This window comes from Papio anubis, chromosome 19 (assembly GCF_008728515.1).
Source record: "Papio anubis isolate 15944 chromosome 19, Panubis1.0, whole genome shotgun sequence".
NCBI lineage: Eukaryota > Metazoa > Chordata > Mammalia > Primates > Cercopithecidae > Papio > Papio anubis.
The window spans coordinates 40461955-40484326 of NC_044994.1; the positions used below are offsets into that span (position 1 = coordinate 40461955).

Consider the following 22372-nt stretch of genomic DNA (forward strand, 5'->3'; position numbering starts at 1 on the left):
TGATGGAATGACATGGTGGAGAGGGGGCACTGGAAGGCTCTCAGCAAGGTAGGAAACATCTGACACATGTTAGAGGATCCTGCTGGCCGCTCCACCTAGGAGAGCTGGGGGTGGAGGCTAGGAGGCCAATCAGCAGGCTATTGTACTAATCCAGGTGAGAGGTGACGGCTGCCAGCACCTGAGAGATGACAGTGGAAGAGGTGAGAAGTGGCCAAACCCTGGATATCATGATGACACAGCTGTTGCTCTGCTGGGGGCTCCCAAGCTGACAGCCAAGGCCAGATATGCAATACAAAATCTCCCCTAAATGCTACATCAGAGGCCAAGCCCAGTGGGCACTTCCTGTCTCTTTCCCTCCCTTGCAGCTCTCAAGGGCACTTGTCAGCTGCAGGAAGTGCGCTGGCAGCCGCGGCCCTGCTCCTCAGACCCTGGCTCAGGCGGCCACCACCTCTGATTCCACATGTTCCTTCCCAAGTCCTCCTACAGCCAGCCTGACCAGAAACCCTGACCATCTGTGCAGCCAGGGCACTGACTGTCCTTCCCCACCCAGGGTCTGCCAGCCCCATGACTGCCCCCTTGAGTTTCAACCAAGGGTCCTGTTGTGTCTTCATTATAGGCCTCAATGTGGCCAGACTGTTGGAGCCCAGGAAGGTTTAGGTTTAACGTCAGTGGTTCTCTACCTTGGCTGCCCACTGAAATCATCTAGAGAAATTCATAAATTATTGGTGCCTGAGTCTCACCCCCGAGACTGTTATAATAGATCTGGCATACAGCCTCGGCGCTGGAATTTTCTCAAAGCTTCCGGGTGATTCTAACATGCAATCCAGGGCAGGGAACCACTGCTCAGGTGGCTTGGTCTAGCTCCCTGTCCCTCTCCCTGGTGGGTGCGTCATGCCACAAACCTCCCTTCATCTGCTTGCTCTCCTAGACAAAGCCCTGGCTGGTGCATCCTCTACAGACATGAGGCACCTCTGGAGGGCTCGCTCGGCCCAGAGATGAGCTGACTATACCCATGCTGGCAGGCACTGTGCTGGGTAGAGCATGTACCCACCTACCTTACATGATGGGCTGGAAACTGGGGACTTTTTGCAGGGCCACCTCGCAGCCTGGAGAGTTGAGTGGATACCCAGGACCACCAGCTTCCCCAGGCTGCTTCTAAGGCCAGAAAAGCCCTGCAGCTCCGATACAGGTAATCAAAGCTGCACTGGATTGCTTCCCCTCCCCCACTCCTCCCCATCCCCATCCTTGTTCCTTTAGGACTAGGACTTGGGATGCATTTTTATTAGACTTTCCCTAGGTGAAAATGGTGCTGGGCTAGGGGTGGGGAAACTGGATGGAGTGTGATTTACACCTCCCCTGCATCCTCACACCTCCCAAGGGCAGCCAGCCTCGGCAGCCTGCTCACAGAGCCACTGCAGATGGGCTGCACGGTGCAGGCTGCATGCTGATCTGCCCCAGCCGAGAGCAGGATCTCTGCATGAGCACCCCCATCTCAATCTCCAATAAGCTAGAGGCCCTTTGGTAAATGGGATAGAGGGAGGGGTGGATGCTGATGTCTGTAAGGTTCTGGCAAAGCCAACACTCAGAGAAATTACTCTTATTCCCCAGATCCCATTCACATCGGATCAGGCTGCCCCTATTATATTTTCTCTTTGCTCCAAACAGCTCCTTTGATTCACACCTGCCTCTAAGTTCTATCTCTAGGCCTCCATCCCTGCATAGCCCCAAACAAGAGAGGCCATTTTCCCTAGATAGAGGTTTCCTAGCTGCCTCCTGTCCTCCTTAGAGACGATGGCCTTCATCGGATTAGTTTCCAGTGGACTTGGCTTGCCCATAGCCCTCCTAGAAACCCTAAGCAGGATTTCTCAGTCTCAGCACTGACACTCTGGCCTGCTGTGTCAGGTGGGGAGAGGAAGGGAGGCTGTCCCAGGCATTGCAGGATGTCTAGCAGCATCCCTGACCTCCACCTACTCAATGCCAGCAGCACTCCCCTCCCAAGTCTGGGACAGTCCCAGAGCTCACCACCAAATGTTCCCTGGAAGAGGGTGGGCAAAATTACCCTGGCTAAGCAACACTGTGCTATCGCAATGTGACGGGAGACCTTTGCAGGGCAAGGACCATGTCAGCGCTTCTGAGAGCTCAGCCAGTGGCCAGTTCAGAAAACCAAGCTCTGATAATCAAAACATAATAGATGTTGGCGTGGATGTGGTAAAAAGGGAACACTTCTATACTGTTGGTGGGAAGGTAAACTAGCGCAACCACTATGGAAAACAGTGTGGAGATTCCTTAAAGAACTAACAGTAGATCTACCATTTGATCCAGCAATCCAACTACTGGGTATCTACTCCGAGGAAAAGAAGTCATTATACAAAAAAGATGCTTGCATTCGCATGTTTATAGCAGCACAATTCGCAATTGCAAAAATGTGGAACCAACCCAAATACACATCAATCAACAAGTAGACAGAGAAACTGTGGTGTGTATATATATATATATATATATATATATATATATGACGGAATACTACTCAGCCATAAAAAGGAATGAATTAATGGCATTCATAGCAACCTGGATGGGACTGGAGACTATTATTCTAAGTGAAGTAACTTAGGAATGGAAAACCAAACATCATATGTTCTCTTTCGTAAGTGGAAACTAAGCTGTGAGCTTGCAAAGGCCTAAGAATAATACAATGGACGCTGGTGACTCGGGGGAAAGGGTGGGAAGGGTGAGGGATAAAACACTACAAATTGGGTTCAGTGTATACTGCTCGAGTGCACCAACATTTCACAAATCACCACTAAGGAACTTAATTATTTAACCAAACACCACCTGTTCCCCAAAAACCTATGGAAATAAAAAAGTAAAACAAAATATCAATTAAAAGAAAAAGAAAGCCAGGCTCTGCATTAAGGAATGGTATGGTCTCGTGAGGAGGTCTCACTGGGCTTCAGTGTCACCTTCTGGCCAATATTTGTACAGGGCTGGTACTATGCTAAGTGCCTTCTGCGGATTTTCTTATATAATCCTCACAACATTCCTCCGGGGAAGGCTTGGTCCCTATTTTACAGCTGGAGAAATTGAGCTTGGGGGAAGTTAGGCAACTTGCTCAGGAGCACACAACAAGACAACGCAGTTTGACTCCAGACCCCATGGTCTCACCCACGTGGGTCTTATCCATGGTCTGTACTCCCTCCCTTAAAGCAGGGAGTAGGCCTCAGATGACCACCAAAGTCCTTTGCAGTTCTATGACTTTGCCATCCTTTTGATTTTGCTGCTACAAAATGAGAGTTCACTGGGGGTCCTGTATTCTTTGTATTTCCCTGCCCCTTTAGGACACAGCTTGCTCACACCTTCCTTCATCCAGTGGTTTAACATGCTCCTACTGTGGGCTGTGCAGTCAGCCAGGATTCGGCAATTCAGTTGTCAATGAGGTGTGGAGTTTACCCTCCAGTGAAGAGGCAGATGTTAAACATCTACTTATAACTGTAAATAAATGAGACATTTATTTACAACTGTGATGCTACGGTCTGAATGTGTGTATACCCCCAAAACTCATATGCTGAAACCCTAATCGCAATGGTGATGGGATTAGGGCCTTTGGGAGGTGATAAGGTCAGAAGGGCAGAGCCTCATGAATAGAATTAGTGCCTTTTTAAAAGAGGTCCCAGAGAGCTGCCTTGACACTTCCACCAAGTGAAGACACTACGGGAAGGCACCATCTATGAGAAAGTGGGTCCTCTCCAGATACCAAATCTGCTGGCACCTTGATCTTGGACCTCCCAGCTTCCAGAATCATGAGCAGCAAATTTGTTGTTTGTGAACTCTCAGTCTATGCTATCGTTACCACAGTCCAAATGGACTAAGACGCTTGTAAACAGGGACCCAACCCAGCCCAGAGGGCCAGGGAAGGGACCATCTAGCTGCTGTCTGATGGGTGAGCTGGAATCAACCCGGAGAAGGCGAGGAAGGCCATCACCCCAAAAGAGCAGTGTGCACACCACCCTAAAAGGGAAAAGAGTACGATGTGCTGAGCCAGGATCTGGGGTTCAGGTGTCAATGAGGCATGCAGTTTACCCTCCAGTGAGGAGGCGGATTAGGAATTAAACATCTATTTACAATTGTAAATAAATGAGACATTTGTTTACAAATGTGATGCTATGGTCTGAATGTATGGATACCCCCAAAATTCACATGTGGAAACCCTAATCCCTAGGGTGATGGGATTAGGGCCTTTGGGAGGTGATGAGTTCATAAGGGCAGAGAAACTAAAAGAGAAGAGGATGCTAGAGGAGGCTGATGAGGTGAACAGGACCTTGTGGGCCCTGATAAAAATTTCTTGCCTTTATCCTGAAAGCAAGAAGAGGCTATGAGAGAGTTTAAATAAGAGAATGACATGCTCAGATAAACATACTTAGCGGACCAATTCCTGTGTGCTGTGTGAAGACTGCGTTGGGCTGGGGATGGTGGCAGGAAATGCAGGGGGCGCTGTCTGGGCTGGTGCAGGGCGGGTGGTGGTGAGCTGGACCACATGACGACTGAGGAGCAGAGAGAAGCGGCAGAGTCCAGAGGCATTAATACACAGAGCGGGCAGAGCCACCGTGGATGTGATGTGAGAGGGTGTGTGGAAGCAGGGTTGGTGGACAGGAGGACAATGGAGCTGTTTACAGGACAGAGTCAGTTCCCAGGGCTTGGGGACTATGTCAGGAGCTCCCTTTGGCCACACTGAGTGTGAAGGGTGCTGTGCATGGTAACATGGGATTGAATGACTGATTGGTCTACTAACTGATTAACTGATAAGTGATCCTGAGACCTCTTTCTAAGATGAAACTCACTTTGAGGACCCTGACTGACTCAGATACACCCTGGACAAGCACAGATAGAAAACAAAGAAGGCACACATGCAGCAGGAATGCCTTGGAGGGGAAGAGCCCACACAATGGAAATCTAAGTTGTTATTACTATTACCTTATCAGGTCTGACAAGATCACAGTCAAAGGTGGGACTGTAGCAGCCTGTAATACAATATAAAGGGGATCGCTGGTGGCAATTGGCCATTGCATTGATTCTTATTCACTCAGAAGCTAAATCACAGGGCTAATGTGAAACATGTGTGAAATACCCCTTTTTCATGCACTAGCAATGAAAGGCCTTCACAAATCTGCAGCCAAGTGAATGTACTTACTGAGTAATAGGAATGTGCACATGGGCATCATTTTATTACCACATATAGGCCCGCTTCATCAAAGCTTTGATTTCACATTGAAGAAAGTGCTCCAGCTACCCAGAGAGGTAAAGAAATGCCAGCACAAGGCCCCAGGTTGGGAAAGTGACTTTTGTTTGATATCCAAGGCCTGAGGATTTAAACCATGGAATGTCAGCATGGGAAAGTATCTCAGGTCATGTAGCTCACCTGCATGACAGGTGAGGGAAGGGCTTGTGGAGGGTCACCTAGTTCACCAGCAGCAGATCAGGGACTGGAATTCATCCTTTGACTAGGGCAGGCCATGGCCACTCCTACCACCGGATTCAGGACCCATAAGTCTTCACCAAAACCACCATAGGAAATGACAGCAAAGACTATTTCTAACAGCCCAGGAAGGCAAGCAAAGGACACTGTATCTTGGCAAACATTTCGGTTAAAGTGCTGGGGGACACAGCATAAGGATCTGGGAACAACGTCTTGTTCGCTTATCTGTTTCCAGATAATGCATACCCTACCTACCTCTTTTTTTTTTTTTTTTTTTTGAGATGGAGTCTTGCTCTGTCAGCCAGTCTGGAGTGCAGTGGCACAATCACAGCTCACTGCAACCACCACCTTCTGGGTTCAAGCAATTATCCTGCCTCAGCCTCTCAAGTAGCTGGGATTACAGGTGCATGCTACCATGGCCAGCTAATTTTTGTATTTTTAGTAGAGACAGGGTTTCACCATGTTGGCCAGGCTGGTCTCAAACTCCTGACCTCAAGTGATTTGCCCACCTTGGCCTCTCAAAGGGCTGGGATTACAGGCATGAGTCACTGTACCCAGCCTCTACCTACTTCTAAAAAAGATTTGGGGTGGTCTGTAATTAAAAACACACACACATACAACAAAATAGTTCAGATTGATATCGAATTGTAGAATTGTTCTTAACAGCAAAAAAACTGGAAATGACCCAAGTCGGTCCCTTCATAGGGAACTGGTTAAATAAACTTTGTTCATGCATATAGTGGAATACTACAGAGTGATTAAAAAAAAAAAAAAAAAAAAAAAGCTAAAGAAGTACTCTATACTAATACAGAGATATTTCCAGGATACATAGTTAAGGAAATAAAAAAGCAAGGTACAGTACAAAGTATACAATAGGCTATGTTTTATAGGGTAAAATGGAAAACTAAGAATACGTACTTGAATTTCTGTGTTTTAGCACAAATAAGCACTATGGGGACAACAGGGGCAGGGATGGAGTAGGAAAGGACAGAGGTGAGAGTGAGAAATCTTAGTGTATACCTCTGTAAAAGCATTTGATTTTAATGCTTTGCCTATTCAAAATTCAAATCCAACTAAACACGAGAGGAAATGCAATAATAACACAAAGTATTGCAGGTGCAAGAATCAAAAATTGCTCCCTTCTGCCTTCTCAGAAAAATGGATGCAGACGATGCCATGCCTGGGGTCTCACCCTCACATCAGCCCAGAAAGTGGAGGGTGAGTCACCAGCCTCTGGCCTGGAGGAGGAGGGAACAGAGTGCAGAGAAAGCCTGGTCTGCCAGGCAGCCTGCTCAGGCTGGTCACAGTGGCCTGGCCTCTCTCTCTCTCTTCGTGGAAAAGATCAGGAAGGCTGGATGGCCTGGGACCTGAATCAGGCCAGTACCACTTGAGGCCTGCCCTTCTCTGGAGGGCTATGCCCACGTCTGCTCCATGACCCACCCTTGAATCACCATCATCCCAGTTCCTGATACCCTGTGGTTCCAAGAACAACCACACTGTACTAAGTGTAGTGTTCAAATTCTCAGGACCCCACCAGCACACTTGATCCACAAATATACTCTCATTTTAAGGCCACATGGTATATGGAAAGAACACAAGGCTGTGAGTCAGGAGATAGGAGTTCCAGCCCACTTTGCCGTGAACTCACTGATCCCTGACTCACAGCCGTAAGCACACCTGATCCACTGCTCATCCCACTCTCCCAGAGCCTTCCTCACTGTTCCCAGTCTCGATCCCAGCTTTGGCTCCAGTGCCAAAGTTCTGGGGGTGCAACGCCCCACACCCTGGCATTGCTTAGCCACAGTACTTGGAGAAGAATCGAGGGAGATGAGAGAGGACAGAGCCCTCAGCTCAGGATGGAGGCTTCAGCTGTGCGAACATGTTCTTCCCCTCCCTGTCTCTTCTCTGATCCCTTCCTGGAGGAGAAGCGGGGCAGCCAAACAGCAAATCAATTAAAAGTTACTGCTACCACCCAGATATCCATAAATGAGGTTAAGTTAATCTGTCTGATTAATGAATTATATCCATATTACAGAAAACCATGTTATAAAGAATTACAGCCATATATATAAACAGTTTTTTTAAAGACATTAAGTGAAAACACAAGCTGAAGAACCTAATATTTAGTTGGATCCCATTTTTGTTTAATATGTATCTATTTTCCAGATCCATGGTAACAGTATAGATATAGACAGTGATATGGATTTGGATTCGGCTACAGATATAGCAATTCCCTAAATTGTAGACAGTGATGAGCTGTGGTGAGGGGGGGTGGTTTCATAAGTTCCTTCACTCTCTCATAGAAGTTAAATACTTCTATGTTGTTATTTTTTTCTGATACAAAGCAGTGATTATTTTTGTAATTTGAACAAACATCTTTCAAATTTACTGCATACCTACTATACACCTGGCTGGGCTGGCCCAAATGATGTCCAAAGTAAGTCAGAGGCTCAGGGGAGGAACCCCCTCCCAACCCTGCCCCATCCATCAGATGGGAACCTGGGGCCCAGCGAGGTCTCGTGGTTGGCAGCACACAGTGAGTTCATGGCAAAGCAGGGCTAGAATGCCTATCTCCTGACTCACAGCCTTGTGCTCTTTCCATACACCACGTAGCCTTAAAATGAGAGTATTTTTAGGGGAGGGGGGTTCTTGATGTACCTGGTAGGGAAAAAGCAGTGGAAATACTGCCCCCACCCCCCTGACCACCAAAAAAAAAAAAAAAGATTTCACTTTCCAGGACTCACTACATGGCTGCCAGGTCAATATCACCACTTCCTAAAAGTCAGCCATTGACTGATGGAAGATTCCAGACAAGTGTTCATTTAAAGATGAACCATTAACCGTAAATCAAAGCCCAGAGTGAGTGCTGAGTTACAAAACTAATTAGAATAAGTGGGTAAATGGATGGCTGGTCTCAGTCCCAGTGGCCACCTGACTGTTATCCACCAGGGCTGGGAGAAGAGAAGATATATTCTCTGAGTCATAAAAGCAACACAGGGTCAGAGACGGCTTCTTTAAGAAGTCTCTCTCTAATATAAAAATAATCACCACCATCTCCTCAAAAGGCAGCCAAAATGGCAGGGCACACATTGATCAATTAACAAGCGTTATTAAACCTGTCATTCCACTGAGCTTGGAAGGCCCAGTGGCCTCTTCCATTTGACCACCACTTTGCAACGTAGAAAGGCTTTAACTCGTCATCCTGTTGGATCCCCTGTGCCCTGTTGCTGGTATTTTCTAACCTTCATTTTTGTGTCTGCAGAAGTGGTTAGTGACATGTTCAGGGGCGTGCAAAGCTGACAGGCAGAGCTAGGCGCTGCTGCTGCCCCAAGCCACACTCTGCTGAGGGGCTGCAGAAGGAAAAGAAACTAAACAACCTCTGAGAAAGTAAAACAACCAAAAGTACAACCCAAGCCAGTCCAGAGTTGGTGCTGACCTGTCGCCCTCCCAGACCACCTGCACTACAATGCAAATACATTTTTCCACCCTGAGATTTCCGTCTTCTGGGTGCAGTTTGTGTATGTGGGTCTGTACATATGAGTACACATGCGTGCATCTTTAGTGTTTGACTCTTTGTACTCCTTGAAGTGTTTGTACTGACGCTGTCCATTAAACTCTCGCTTTAGTGTCAGTAGGACAGGCAATGTAACTATTTCCGTTTAATAGATAAGGAAGCTGAGGCTCAGCGTATCTCGCCCCATATCTTATTACTCCTCAGTGGCAGAGTGGGGAGGGACAAAAACTAAAAGTTGTTGAGGGCTCACTGGATCAAGAACTGTCCATGCCATCTCATTTTGCACCTACAACAATCCCGGGAGGGAGATGTACTTTCCCCATGTCACACTTGAGGACAGCGAGGCTCAGGGGGACTGCGTCACCTTCCCCAAGCGGCAGAGCCAGAACTCAACATCAGGGCTCTCTGAGCTCAAAGCTAAGGTTCTGTGGTTGCTGTGCAAGTCCACAGTGGGGGCCAACTCTGTGCCAGGCACTGAGTAAGTCCTTTCTCAAAATATCAGTACTGGCAATAGCTTATGTGTAGCCTTCTAATAAGCTCAGAGGGAGCTAAGCTCTGTCTAGGGCTCTTGAGGACAAGGCATGCCCTGGCATGTCTTTAAATCCAGGCATGGCCCAGAGCAGGGCACCTGGGCATGGGATGCACCTTGTTGAGGTCTCTACCACAGTGCCATCCTTTTCTAGGGCCTTCTCTTTCATTTCTGCTGTGCAAATTAAAGGGTGATGTGGACTTTTAGGTAGCAAGAGCTCATGCCTACTGTTCACATCCTGAATAACTCCATGCACACTCAGTGAGGCGAGTCAGTGGCCCCAAAGAGCTCTCTGCACCCAAGAAACCGGGCCAGCTTCATGGTGTGCCTCAGGTCCCCTCACCTCCACCAGCCTTTTCCAATGTTTCCATCAGAGTAACCACTGCCAGCCTTTTCCAATGTTTCCATCAGAGTTTGTCATCTCTCACTGCCCTAAGAAGTGATACAATGATGATGATGATGATGATGATGATGATGATGATGATGATGATAAACATTTCCACATGAAGGCCTGGGTGTCTGAGTCATTTTGTTGCTTTGTCCCCGTGGTTTCTATATTTTTATACATTAAAAAAAAAAAAAAAAAAAAACGAAAAGAGAGGGCAGGACTGAATGAGTGTGGGCAGGATGAGTAATCCCAGCCTTACTGGGTCCTGGTGGGAAGAAGAAAAGGGGGTGGAGACAGAATGGAAGAGAAGATGGGAGTGGCTGTGAGGGCTAGGCAGGGGGAGCATCTACTCCAGCTCCGGATAGGAAGGACTTGGGCCCCCAAGTCAGATAGCACCGAAATCCAAACAAGGTTTATGTGCTCAGCTGCAGAATGTGGGCGTGTGGAGGCGAGGGCAGTGTTCCAACCGAGTAATCCATAACCAACAAAGAAAGAGCCCATCTAAATCCGCCCCAGACTGCCAGGTCAAGGGTTACCTCCTCCAGGTGGCCTTTGCACACCACCCAAGCCAAGAATGAGCCCCCTTTCCTCCGAACCTGAACCGCTCATTTGTCCCGCGGGCCAGATGGCTTTGCTAGCCCCCTTCCCTGTGTATGTTCATTGCTTCCTCAGTTCCATCATGAGTTCCTGAAGGACAGGGAACTTGTCTTACCGCCTCTGTGTCTTAGACAGCACCCTGCAGACAGAGCCATGCTGCATGCAAGAAATGTTTGTGGACCAAAGTCTCAGAAAATGGTACCAAATAATAATCACACAACTTATCCTTCAATCTTGGGCTTTATGCTATACAAAGCCATGTCACATTCTTGTGAGGTAGGTGGCAAGTGATACTAAGTTCATTTTACAGATAGAAAAACTGAGGCTCGTGCAGCATGGAGTCTGAGTGGCTACCCAATGACTAATGAGTAACCAGAAACAGTTCTGGAACCCAGGTTTCTAACTTTACTCTGATTTTCCTTGGAGGGACTGAAAGTTTCTATTTCCTTTGAAGCACATAATAAATAATTTTGGGGCACACTGCATTATGATAGCCCATCCCCATCCAAGAGGCACAGTGTATATTAGCATCACCAAGGCTCTGAAGAAATCTCTTTGGCTTAGTTCAATGCAGCCTTCTCCAAACTTGCCTTACCCTGAAATCTTTTTGCATGTGACCCTACCATATTCTGTACTGAGGAAATGTTCTTCTCTACTGTCACTTTCCCGAAGGGTAAACCACGCTCCCAGGACAAGCTGTACACTATAGGCATAGAAAGGCTTAAGTTAGATAAACAAAGCTCTAATGGTGAAATTTCAGGGCTCAGCCAGCTAGTAGGAACATTTCCACTTCTTTTTTAATCACTGAAATATTCAAACAGACACAAAATGTTTGTGTATATTGTTCACTAAAATCTTTTATTCTGAAATTTTCTGAAATATTTTAAAGAAAATTCTAGACATCATATCATGTTGTCTGAATTTACTTCAGTATATAACACTGTCACAGCATTACACATGCTAAAAAATTAATGCTAATTCCTTAATATTTAACCCGATTCTCTCTAACATATCCTTCTACAGTAGGTTGGCTTGAATCAGGATTCAAACAAGACTCATAGATTGCATTTGGTTCATGCATCTATTAAGATTCTCTCAGTCTATAACAATTCCCTCTTCCCCATCCGCTTTTCCCACTGAACATCAGTCACGTTAGAGAAAGAAATAAGGTTACTGGTACTGCGAAGTTCCCCCCTGGTCTGAACTTGGTGATGGCCTTCACAAGTCCTTGGCTCTTGTATAAATTGGTGGTTAGAGCTATCGCTTCATCAGCATTAGCTTCAGTTTCCTGGTAAGACAACATTATGGTCAGTGCAGTGTCCTCCCTTTCACATGGCAGCTGGCTGAGCCACTTGCAGCAAAGCATAAATTGATTTGGGGGTTTGGATGGTGGGAGGCACATCTTTTTGAGCAACTAGTCTTCCCAGTGTCTCCAAAGTTATATTATAATCTAGAATTTGGTTCTAAATACATCTCTAACCCAGGATTTGCTAATTTTCTAGGATTTCATGGAAGATGCTCTCCTACCATTCAGCTCCAAAATTCTATCAGTCTACCCTTTTCTAGTCTGTTTTTTTTGTGACCTTTTACCTCTCCTTTGGTTTTTTTTTTGTTTGTTTTGTTTTGTTTGTTTGTTTGTTTTTGAAGAAAAGCCATTTTCCAATTACCAAGCAAGCCGGGGACCTCATATTCCCTCCAGGCCAGCCCCTACCAGTGACTCCATGGGCTCAACAGTCCATGGCTTCCTCCCCTCATCTCTTACAAGACAAGTCAGAATCTCAAGGAGAACAACAACACATGGTTGAACATGATAAATATGCATCCCAAATTTTTAAAAACCAAATTACACAAATCAAGCTTATTCTGAGAGGTTCGTTTTACCAGGGGTCTCTAGTGCTCCAATCAGCATAATTAAATAGTAAGATCTCTCTAGAATTGATTGTGGTTTTCACATTTTTTTTCATCCAAGGACCATTTCAGCAAGATGATTTTAAGCTAATAAGAACCCCCAAATTAGAAACTAATTAAGGAGATGGAAAATACAAATGTATTTGTTTTTAGTTGGGTACTATTTTTATCAGAAGAATCATGAAAAATTAAAATTGCTAAATACTCATACGAAGGTTGTCAGTCAAGGGCAATGTGGCTTTCTTCCTCTCCCTGCTGCAAAACTTAAGGTGATATAGCAGAAGCTGTTCCCCCTGGGCTCCCAGGAAGCAATAAAGAGACTAATTTTAAAGAAACAGAATTTACACACTGCTAGACTCGGTGAGGAAAGAGTGTTGCCATAATTCTCTCAAATCTTTGGCAAGTAAGATCCACAGCGCCTTTTACTTTTAGAGTGCATGTACACCTGGAAACAGGATTAAATCATTGCAGTACAGGCTCTCGTGCCCATTTAACAGAGGAGAACATTAAGGTCTGGGGAACTTAAAAGAACTGCACTGGGTCACATAGCAAACTAAGAAAAAGCCAGGTCAATAACCTTATCCAAATGTGCTTGAGTTTGTGACACCCCCCCTCTGCATTGTCCCCCAAATGTGCCATAGATCATCTTTTGAAATAGATGTTAAGTCACAGTGACACTGGTTTGAAGGACTCTTTTAGGATTCGTGACAGCCTTGAGAGCTCGGGCCCCAGGAGAGCCAGCAGGAAGCGGCAGCCAGCTGCTAAAGGGGGCGGGGGCTCTCCAGTCTAGAGAGGCAGGCAGCAACACGAGTGACCCAAATACCACTGCGGCGAGCATCAAAGGCCCATTAACCCAACCACACACAGTCAAATGTGGACCCAACCTTGAAAATGCTGTCTCAATGCCCAGGCCCGGAGAATTTCCATTTATCCTGCAGACTTTGCCCTGATTCCAGTGCAGCTTAAGCCCAGTTACTCTTCATGTCACCCACCTGCACCTCCTGATCCTACTCCCTCCACGCCAGGCCCAGAGGACATAGGATTTGCCTGGAGCCCCCATTCCCTATCACAGAATCCTCACCAGACCCAAGCCAGGGAGGCAAGGAGGACCTACAGGACTTACTTAGATCCATGGCTTGCTCCCAAGTCCCAGGAAGGATGGATTATGAGCTTTCACAATAATCTAGGTGGATTCCAAACTCAGGAGGATTGGCTAGAGACCCCACGCACACAACAGGCTAAGGGAAAGTAAAGATGTCAGGGAAACCTACTGCTGCCACCAACACCCAGATCCTTCCCCTCTCCCAAAGGAGAACAGGAGGCAAGGGGTTAATTCAGAGGTGCTCACCTGGGGGATAGAGCACCCAGGAGGAGCACCTCATGGAAACACCTAGCTGAGTCCTATGGCAGCACCATCTGCCATCAGATGCCAAGAGAAGGGGCCCCTTTTAAATCAAATGTGCAGCCTCAAACTCAGCTCCCAGACCAGAAAACACCCCCAGGTAGGGAACTAAGAGTCTCAACAACATTTGATAACTTTATAAAGGACCTTCACATACATTATCTCACTTGAGGCTCAGAAAAAACCCAGAAGGCAGGAACTATTTAACTCATTCTTCAGATGGGGCTGGGTATAGGGGAATCTGGCCTTGTGGCCACCGGCCAGGTGCCAGCTACATGTGTCAGGGTGCCAGGTCAGTAACTCTACGTAGCGATTACTGCTTTCTGCTGCTGTTGGGGGTCAGTGGCCAGAGTTGCCATTCGTAGGATCACAAAATGTGTACCCCCTCCAGTCCCAAAAAGAACAGCCATATTTTGTGACAATAAGATCTGGACTCCCTATCCTAAGGGGAAGTTATCTGAATTTTTCTTTCTGGGAAAAGCAAGGGGACATGGTAAGGTAGTAACAGGCCTTTGTTTCAAAGACTGAGGCTGGGAGGCAGGAGAGAGAGGGATGAAGGACATGGAACTTTCAGAGAAGGATCGCTGGGCTGGATCCCAAGAGAGGTGGGATGACTTGGGACCTGGAGTGGCTGGCAACCCTCACTCCACTGGAGTGCGGTGCCTGGGTGCTGTCCGCCCCCTAGAGATGGTGGCCTGGGAACTCCAGCTTCCCTTGTGGCAGAGCTGGCATAGATAGAGCACCAGCTGGCTGCAGGGGCCTGCCCCCTCCAGCTGACCACACAGGTCTGGATAAAGGGGCACCACAGGCAGCTGTCACCACCAGGGGCTACGGCCCAGGCTCACCCCTCCCCATTTGTGCTGACCTGCAAAGCGGCCCGGTTCTCATGCAAAAGGAGAGTGGAGACAGAACTACAGAAATGCCAGTTAGGAAACTTTCTGCCAAACTTAGCCAACAGGAAAACCCGAATTTGTTTTTATTCGATTTAGGAAAATAAAAAGAATTATTTCTTGAAATTGAGTGTCACAGAGCAATTACTCATTATTTTATTTAGTTACCTCATAGTTACATAGATAGAATTTATTAGTTCCAATTTCAGGGAAGCTTCTGAGGCTCAGAGACCTTCAGGAACCACCTGAAGGTCCCAGACCCAGCAAGTGGCAGAGTCCTGAACCCAGCTGCTGAGACCTAGAGTCAGGGCTGGTTTGAGAACATAAGTCACCATCTAGAATAAGTGATTCAAGACACCTCTTATTATCCAAGAGAATGTCCCCAGGGATTCATTATAGACATTTCATAAGAAGAGAACATAATAATAAATCCTGATGTCTAGCTCAGGATACCCCTGGCCCCCGGGTGCTCCTTGGCAAGATATTCTAGAGTCTAGATTGGTGCTATCCAACACAGTTGCCACTAGCCAACTTGAAATGTGGCTGGCCCAAACTGAGATGGTGCTGTAAGTACAAAATACACTGTAGACTTCAAAGACTTTGTATGAGAAGAATGTAAAATATCTCAGTCATAATTTTTATGCTGATTACATGTTAAAATGATAATATGTTAGACCTACTGAGTTAAATGAAATATATCATTAAAATTAATTTCCATTGCTTATTTTTACTTTTTTAAATGCTGCTACTACCACATTTAAAATGACACACGTGGCTTGCATCTGAAGCCCGCCCCCAGTGGCTATTGGGCCACCTCACTCCAGGTCACAAGTCTTGCCTTGGTTTCTTGCACACTCCTCTCCTTGAGTTGGAAGACAAGGAGTCAAGACTCTCCAAGCATTCGGAGAATGTCCTCTTTTCTCAACACTTCTCTAAATTCCTGGCCCCACCCCTCCTGCCTCTAGTCTTTCTGTGTGCCTAGCAACTGCCAAAGCACATAAATGCAGTGACCATTTCCGAGTGGTAGGGTCCACCTAAATCACATTTTCTGTGGCCAGAGAAATTTTGATAACCGGTTTTCAAAGCACAGGCCCCCAACCCTGTTAGCAGTCAGAATCCCTGGAAGTTAGAAGGCACTTCTCCCAGCCTTCCTGGCTCTCACCCCCGCCAGACTCTGAGCTTCTCCAAAAGCAGAATCATGGAAACAAAACTAAAAGTACTGATCACTTATTATGGTGCCAGCTGCTGTCCTAAGTGTGTTACATGTTTTATCTTATTTAATTCTCCCCACTAGTCTATGAGTGAGATAGTATCGTCCCTGTTTTTGAAGATAGAATAGAAGCTTGAAGCCTCCAGAGGTCTGGACCAGGCTCCACACTCCCTCCCCTGGAAGCAAACCGCAGCTCATTCTCTGTATTTCTGGCACCGAGCACAGTGCTTGGTGCACAACAGGTAATCAGTAAACATTGGTAACATAGAAGAGCGTTTGAGAGACCCAGTCCTTGGCTCTTTCTGGCCTTCATCAGGAGGCATGTTGCCCATTAGCCTCCTAAGATTACAAACTTGAAAGTCCTCACCCAACTACCTCCAGGATTGGATATTTTCTGCTTCTACCCAGTACCCCATCACCTACCACCATGATGCTCCCCAGCTTCAGCCCTGCGCAGGTCCCCAGCCAAGTCCAAGAAGTACAGACCACTTGCCCCACTGAGAGGTGGAGTCTGGGGATAGCCCAGGATCAGTCCATACAGGTCATATTTAGGCCAGCTCCCTAGCTCAGCCCCTCCAGTCATAGCCAGTCTCTGACTACCCCTTGCCAGAGACCCTGGAGCTCAATTCTTCCTCCATTTCCTTATATAGACAGGAGTCCAGTTCTGAGCCCACCTAGCGCCTTTGGTTGATCTACTTCCTAGAGCTGGGCTCAGCTTTCTAGATTCCTTCTTCAACTTATCCTTTCTGCCTAATTTAGAACAAGGCCACCCAGAAGTCCTAATGTTCTGCTCCTCCCCATCCCTTGGCTCTGACCCTGGGGACCCTGACACTGGCCTGCACTGAAAAGGAATTTACCACACCCTCTCGGGCCTCCTGTCCCAGGCCACTGGCCCTTCTCCCCTTGCCCTGGTCAGTTTCCCAAGGCCCCAAGCTATTTTTGCCTCCACCCCAGCCTACCATTTTCCCCACGGTGGAAGTTGCCAGGGTGGTACCTCATATGACGCACACAGCAAAGACCAGAAAATCCATGGGAACACAGTCTGCCATTGGATCAGAACCCACCTTTGGGGTCTCCAGCCTACTGGCTGGCCCCTGTCCTTCTAGTCTCAAGGCCCTGCCTTCTAGGCCCTAGAGACTTGCTTGATGCTTCCAGGCTTGGCTGACTTCCCTGAATCAACTGCTAGACCCAAAGTATCTGATAGGCCCCTACTGTCCTCTCCAGACCCCTACCCATTACCTCATCCACCTTTGATCATCTGCTAATTGCCTGGGCATTCTTGAAAGAATGGGAAGACACAAAGCCTTTTGTTTTTAACAAGCAGGACTCACCCATCACCACACCTATCATTTGACATATCTGAACCAGACCTAAAGGCTTCCCAGCCACTGAGGTCTCCAGGTCTATCCCTCACACGTCAGGGACACAATGAAAGAGCTTCTTCACTTGTCGTTGCCTCTGTTTCTCCACTGGCATGAACTCCCTGTTTCCCACAGAAGCTGATGGGGAATAATGACTTCTTGATTTGTTACTCTGAGTTCCTCAAATATGACATGCTACGTCCATAAAGGCATCAGGCCTTCCCATAAGGCATAGGAAGTGAACTCATCTGATGCTAAATCTTCCGGTGCTTGGCTCCAGCAAGCACATGGGGCAGAAACTAATAACTATAAAGCATCCATCTATCATCTTATCAGGCCTTAGTGTGCTTTGTTTGCATAGTTATCTTCCCACGGGTTGACATTTTATGCTTACCGTAAGCTGATGTATTCTCCTACCTGCCATATCATTCATAAAGGATAGACAAGCCTCAGGTTCATTACCTGTCATTACACCATGTACACGTCACCAGGGGCCAAAACATTGATTCTTCTTGGATCTCCCCAGCAGTGCAGCCCCAAACGCCAAGGCTCCAGGTCTAATGGGCGTGGATTCTGCTCATGCCTCAGGCCCTGGGTGGACTCCACGCCATCACCTCTTGCTCTTGTGGCTGACCCACTCCTCAGGGTTGGAGAGAGCTTCTGAGCTCCCAGCTGCTCAGAGGGATCTGCAGGAAGAACAGAGGCCTCCATCACCTACCAGGGCCAGAAACACATGTTCAGGTTTTAGCTGTTCTTGAAAATTCTAGCCATCCTCCTCTTTCTCTTTATTATTAGGGTCTGCAGTTCTTCATGACTATACCAACTCGATCTCATCCAGGGTTTTCACCGACAGTGTCCTGCCCACCAACGCAGGCCCAGGCCTCAACACACACACCCACCTCACACACATGCACACAGACGCCCTTCATTCCTTTCTTACCTCTGCATACTTCATTTCAACTGCCTGAAAGACTCACCTTCTAATCCTGCATCCAAACCCTAGCCATTGTTCAGAGTTTAGTCCAGAATGGCCAACAGAACCTCCCTCACGCTGTTCCATCACCCCAGGAAAGAGAAAGGAAACGCATGTTCTCACTCCACCTGTGAGATGTACATAGAAGTGCAAGGACACATCTATGTGGAACATTCCTTAACTCTTCTAGCCCAGGTATCCCAAGCAAGGCTTCTGGTGTTCTGTAGTTTGTAGGGGGCTCCAGGTAGGACATCCCACCTATGGCTGATGATGAACATCTTTTCCTAGTTCTTCATCCCAGAGTGAGACACAAAAGTGGAAACACAAACCTTGCTGGGATGAGGAACAGAGACACCGGCTCCACAGAGCCATCCCATTTCACAGCCAAGATTGTGGCTTACGCTCTGTCAAGAGGAGCCAAAGTGCTTCTGGCTGAAGCAGCCTGCCCCAGTCTGGAGGTCTGCCTATCTCTGGACAAGTCCAAGCTGGCTACAGCCCTGCATCTCTGACCAGGCACAGCCTCCAGCTCTTGGGGGTGAAAGGGGTAGGCTCCCGGGGTGCCCATCTGGCTGTGACTTGCAGCTGCACCTCAAACATGGGCTCCTCCAGGCTTCAGTGGGCCATTGCTGAGAAGAGACTGTGGCAGACGAAGAATATCCATTAGGACACCCAGCCTTGCAGACAAAAGGAAGCCCCAGGGACAGGGGTGAGAGTGGCAAAAGAAGGAAGGAACACATATATAATGGTTAGACTCTTCAAGCTGCTTTTGCATCCATTGGGGATCCATTTAGTTTCTCAATAGCTCTGTGGAGGGGTGTTTGAAAGACTAGGAAACAGATGCACAGAGAGGTTGAGAAGCTTGCTAAAGGTCACACAGTAAGTAAGTGAAACAGCCAATTATCATTCTTTCCAGCAAGCTCCCTGGCCCTAGGTTAATTTCATCTTCCTTCCAAGTCACCTCAGGGGTGGGGGATGAGTGGGAATGGGAAGGAGAGGGACATCGGCCTGTTTGCCCTGCTGCAGGGGGATGGGGAGAAGAGGAAAACAGTCATGCCTTTGGTTTCTTTCCTCATAGGAGGGTCGAAGAGGAGAAAGCACAGAGATAACAGAATGATAAATAAGAAAGGCAAGAATGTGGATGCTCCTAGTTAACAGGAGCAGCTCAGGCACAAAGAAATTGGCTGCGATAAACAGCCAGTGCTTTTGAAGAGGCTAGGCTGACCCTGAGCCTCCCAGCAACTTGGCCCTCTACAGCTCAGGCGCCAAGTCACTTCTGTGCAAAGCAACAGAGGTTAGAAGCCCCTTCGAAAGAGCAAAACAATTATTATTATCTCCAAAATGTGCATATACATTTCATATACTCTATGTGTGGAATATATTATTAAATAATAAAAATGAAAACAACCCATAGAAGTCAGCCCATTTGACGAAAGATCTCAGTTGCTCCTGGACAATGGGATTCTCTGCTTGATTCCAAAGCAGCTCTTCTCTTGACAGAGAGAAACTCACAACCTAGGACCTTCCTACTTAGCGAGGAAAGGCAGGGCCAACCTCCTTCTGGAACAAGTAGCACAGGCCAAAGGCCAGGAAACCCAGGGTACATAGCAGACCCACAGAGTTTGGCAGGAAAATGACTTCCAACCTTAATGGCAGGCATGCAGCTCAGTGCAGCCCCACGCGGCCACCTCTAGTCAACAGAGGACTAGATCTCCAGACTTCAGGCTCAGGGAAGAACAGAAAATCTGCCCCTTGGCATCATCGCTCTTTGTCCCAGGCTGTCTATGGATCCTCGTTCAGCCTTGGGACTTTCAATGAGCCCTGCTATGTGCAGTAGATGCGATGGGGGAAGGAGAAGAAACTATACCCTTAATAAAATGGACACCATCCCACCCCTACTGGCTGCAGGTCACCTGGCAGCCGTGGCCCCAGAGGCAAACAGCTACAGCACATTCATTTTTGTTGGGGTGGGGAGGGTGAGGATAGGAGTACTTCCAAGCTCTCCTGCAAGGTGGGGTTGAAACATATTCACAGCAGATGGTGCTGTCGCCCTCACTCCAGGATTCTCATTCCTAATTATCTGTGCTGTCAGCAAAACAATTAACCCTCGAAGAAAAATTGCACCGTCCACTCCCAACCATATGAAAAGGCAATTTTTTCCAAGGACAAGGGACACTTAGGGCAGCCTTGCACTCGGTTCTGGATCTCACCACCCTGCGTAAGCTCGCCATCCTCTGACCTCTGCACTCTGTCACCGGCGTTGCGGCAGCCCTTCTCCTCTGAGCCTGCGGTTCCTTTCTCATAAAAGGAGGAGGTGAGTCTGTTCCCAAGGGCCCCCTTCAGTACCACGGTGCCACCACTCTACAAGCCATTTCTCTCCATCTGAATATTCAGTTTCTTTGGAGCTGGAACTGAGTATCTATTTATTGCTTCATTCATTTGCTCACTTGCTTATTTACCCATCCATCCATCCATTCTGTGATTCTGGATTTATCATGTTGTTCCCAGGAGATACAAAGAAAATATCTGTTCAGCCTTCTTGACTACTTCTTGGAGCGCTTTTCCCCCGGAGATGTGGGCAGAGGAAGGAAGGATAGGACAGGGAGAAGTGGAGCTGCCAGGGGCCTGAGGACATAGCCCTGGCTCGGTCTCAGGCTGTAGGAGGCAAGGCCTGTGGCTGCATTTGGATTCTCTCTGAAGATTTAGCTGCAGAAAAGCAGCCTCCTCTCCAGAGAGTTGAATTTAGTGAGCAAGCCACTTCAGTCCCCAGGGAAGACCTGCAGAGGTGTGATGTGAGGAGAGCGGACAGGCTCCCACCCCACCACCCATCAGTGAGATAGGTCTTATTCGCCACTGTAGAGCTGGTGACAGCACAGGGCCTGCCCTTGGTAGGTGCTCATTAAATATCTGAGGCATGAGTGAACGACTCTCCTTAAAGGAACTGTTGTAAAAGAAAGGAGAGTTTTCACAGGGCTACGGCATGCTGCTTGTTACCTTAGAGGCCTACTATTCAAAGCCGGGATCAGTTGGTCTAATTCACCCATCATCATGCACTGTCACGGAAAAGAACACGGGATGAGCAAGAAACTGTGGAATGATTCACCGTCAACGCTGAAAGGGCCCTCAGAGATGATGACATCCAGGGCCACATTTTACAAGTGTGATCTGGAGATGTTGAGGGGAAGATGGAGCCAAACCCTGCCATGGTAGGGGTTGGGGAGGCTCCCTCCAAAGCCTCACTCCTGTCCCACGGACTGGGGAATGCATGAGGTAGAAAGGAAAAGAAAGGGCCGGGCGCGATGGCTCAAGCCTGTAATCCCAGCACTTTGGGAGGCCGAGACGGGCGGATCACGAGATCAGGAGATCGAGACCATCCTGGCTAACACGGTGAAACCCTGTCTCTACTAAAAAATACAAAAAACTAGCCGGGCGCGGTGGCGGGCGCCTGTAGTCCCAGCTACTCTGGAGGCTGAGGCAGGAGAATGGCGTAAACGCGGGAGGCGGAGCTTGCAGTGAGCTGAGATCCGGCCACTGCACTCCAGCCTGGGTGACAGAGCCAGACTCCGTCTCAAAAAACCAAAATGGAGCGCTCCAAAAGAAAGGAAAGGAAAAGGTAGGTCTATCAGGGCCATTGTGGGGCTGCAGGCTTCGTACTCAGGCAGGGACAGTGCCCTGGGCACCCAGGAAAGAGCTGCAGAAAATGGATAGGGCTGGTGGGACCAGGGAGCTGGGACCCCTCCCGCAACACCGTATTTCCCAGTCTAAGCCTTGTGACATCTTTCTTCCCTCTCCCTACTGTCTACCAGAGCTTGCCCCCTCCCAGTGCCCAGGAGCACAGGTTCCCATGCCAGCTCGTCTGCATAAAGGGATTGTGTTTATAGTCAAAGTGGGCTGCTGCCCACTCAGAAGCTGCCCACTCGAAGGCAGCACATGTGACTGCACCCCCTGCCCAGAGCCCAAGTGGGACCGATGCCAATGTCTGGCTGGAGACATTTCTAAATATGAGCTTGGCACAAAGAGTCAGGTTCCCAGGCCTTCTCTGCCATAGGAGACCCAGCCAGGATTTTCGAGGCTGCCAGGAGGGACAGGGCTGGGGCAGGCAGGATCGGGAGGCAGCCAGCTGAGACAGCCAT

General features: G+C 47.9%; 1 protein-coding gene across 1 annotated transcript in view; it reads right to left on the minus strand.

Moving 5' to 3' along the window:
• ZBTB7C (zinc finger and BTB domain containing 7C) overlaps positions 1–21605 on the minus strand; it is a 312925-nt gene extending 291320 nt beyond the window's left edge. Inside the window, exon 1 of the mRNA XM_021930110.2 lies at positions 17732–21605. The gene's annotated coding sequence lies outside the window, so the exon portion shown is untranslated. The remainder of the gene's footprint in view (positions 1–17731) is intronic.
• Between the last annotated feature and the right edge of the window lie 767 nt (positions 21606–22372).